Below are 2447 nucleotides of genomic sequence, written 5' to 3'. Positions count from 1 at the left end.
ATTCTTTTTCTCTTTTTTATTTTTAAATCTATTCCTTGTGTCCCTTTGGGAGGGAATGGCACAACGTCTCTCTCCTCCTGAGAGCCAAACAAACACAGAGCCATGGGCAGAGGGAGATGGAAAGCACGCTGCAGGCTGCTCCTCCTCAAACCCATTGATACCATCACCTCCATTCAACCAGCCAGACCTCATGTGCATGCTCAGTGGCCAGGGCTTCTCATACACCCTGTAGATGGACCAAACAGGACACAGCAGGATGTTCAACCTTCTCTCATTTCCTTTTTGGTTTCAAGGAGCAAAACAGGGGTCAAGCAGCAGGGAGAGGCACCGCCAGCAGTCATACTCGATACGAGCCCCTTGTTGCAGCACACCCTTACAGCCAGCAAGCCAAGTGGATGCTGCAGCAAGGTCTCCCTATGGGTGCTTCCCAGCCCTCAGGGGACATGCCAAAGCGTTCACTCAGCCTTGGCACAGGAGGATGGTTTGCATCAGAGCACGCACTGGTGCTGGATGTGAGACCTCGTGTACATGCAAGTGCAAACAAACAGACAAACCCAGCGTGGGACATTTTCTCCTGCACGCAGAGCTACTGAGGCAGATGGAAAGAGCAATCCAGATGATGTGTGACAAAGTGTTACAGCTTCCTCAGGGGGACAGAGCTGGTCCCAGCACCGCCCACAAAACCAGCCAGAACCCCAAGAGCAGCTGGTGTGCAGAAAGAGTTAAAGAGGAGGTACTAAAACAGAACAGCTCTATTCAAACAGTACCTGCCCAACACCTGGGCATCCATGCAGGTAGCAATAACAGCTCTTTCTCCATCAGAGAGGGGGAAAGTCTAAGTGTTAGAATTAACATAAGATCTCCAGACGCTGCAAAAGCAAATTAAGATGACTTCTACACAAGGAAAAAAAGTCTCTTCTCAACACATTGCTTTGATAAGTTTACAATACATTTTTAAATGAGAAAACAAAAACATCAGACCCAGAAGTACAAGACAGACCATGACTCAAAATCATGTGGAATTCTGTATACCAATTTTAGCCTATTTTGTTTCCCGTTTCAGTAATCTCATTCCCTAGATCAAAAGAAAGTTGTTTGATGAGCTTAGCATGAGCCAATCTTAGTGACTCTGGGAAAGGTTTTGAGTTCATAAAAATAAATCATTTTTATCATGACAAATTTAGTGTCACTTCCCACACACAGTGACACTGCACAGCCAGAGCATCTTTCAGGGTAAGGACCTCAGGAAAATTCCACTAGCTTCACCAGTCTCAGCGCATGCCAAATTACAGCTTCAGTTCTCTCCCAGGATTTCTTTCAGGAGTTCTGCACATGCACACCAGAGTTAAAGCCAAGGCATTTCCATCCTCTGACTTGCAAAAATGACATTAAGGCAATGACAGAAGGAACTATAGCTAAAGCAACACAGCTATTGTATTTCAGAAGGTTTTAAAAAGCAGGAGCTGATTCACCCCCTTTTTCTACTGCTGTCAGTCACAGCACACCACCAGCACTAGCACTGCCTATGGCAGAGGTTTCCTTCTCCGACTGGAAGCAAATTTCAGTAGGACCCACCCCCCCCCGGGCTGAATTGTGCAGGTCTTCACCTCTCAAGTTGCCTCTAGCAACAAAAAGGTTATGACTATGCTTAGATGAAGCAGAAGTCGAGAAGGAAATATTCCAGAGATGTTTTATACATTCGTCTTGGCATGAAATAAAATTCCCACGTGGACAGGAAGACTTACTGCAGGTACTTGCCTTATGGAGCACAGGTTTTGAACTAGAAGAAAAATCCCTTTAACTACCCAGCTGTGAGGTTTCTTCATCAAAAGAAAGGGGGAAAAAAAGTAGATGAAGAATATCATTTTCATGACAGAAGGTAACATCTATAAGGCAAAAGTGACCAGTATTAGGAAAGGATACTTAAGATGACAGAGGCTGCTAAATACTGACTGCACGGCATCACGCAAAGGATTCTGTATCACACAGTGGGATGAAGACCATTGGATAGCAGAGCCTGTATACCGTCCAGCCACAAACACACACTCCTCATTCTTGCAGCAAGCACGGCATCAGCTCACTTTGCATCAGAGGCAAAGGTCCCCTGCATGGGGCATCGGGGTGTTGGAGTGGAGCACTCTCAGATGGAGAAACGAAGCACATCCAACCAAAAAAAGCACCAGGACTGAGCCTGAGCTGCGAGCCCCAGCTGTGCACGAGAGTGAGAAGGGACAGGGACAACACCTGGGCTCGACGGAGCTGAAGGCGAGGACCGCACGTGAGATGCGGGAGGACGGAGGCGAGGCCATCCCCCGGGGCGGGCAGGGGGCGCCTACCTGGATGTAGGCGCGCTGCAGGTAGCTGTAGGGCACCCTGCGCTGGAAGTCAGCGCGCACCTCCTCGGCGGCGCGGTGCCGGGAAGCGGCTCCCAGGCGCGGTTCCTCGCA

The 2447-nt window shown here is 48.6% G+C and overlaps 1 protein-coding gene across 2 annotated transcripts in view; it reads right to left on the bottom strand.

The window, feature by feature from the left end:
- The window catches only part of P3H2 (prolyl 3-hydroxylase 2), a 52483-nt gene extending 50042 nt beyond the window's left edge, over window positions 1-2441 (bottom strand). For both annotated transcript variants that reach the window (XM_019619043.2, XM_010716743.3), the window contains exon 1: window positions 2337-2441. The gene's annotated coding sequence lies outside the window, so the exon portion shown is untranslated. The remainder of the gene's footprint in view (window positions 1-2336) is intronic.
- Between the last annotated feature and the right edge of the window lie 6 nt (window positions 2442-2447).

Source organism: Meleagris gallopavo, chromosome 11 (genome assembly GCF_000146605.3).
Source record: "Meleagris gallopavo isolate NT-WF06-2002-E0010 breed Aviagen turkey brand Nicholas breeding stock chromosome 11, Turkey_5.1, whole genome shotgun sequence".
Classification (NCBI taxonomy): domain Eukaryota; kingdom Metazoa; phylum Chordata; class Aves; order Galliformes; family Phasianidae; genus Meleagris; species Meleagris gallopavo.
Note: the sequence above shows the minus strand (reverse complement) of the source record. Positions and strands in the feature narration are given on the sequence as shown.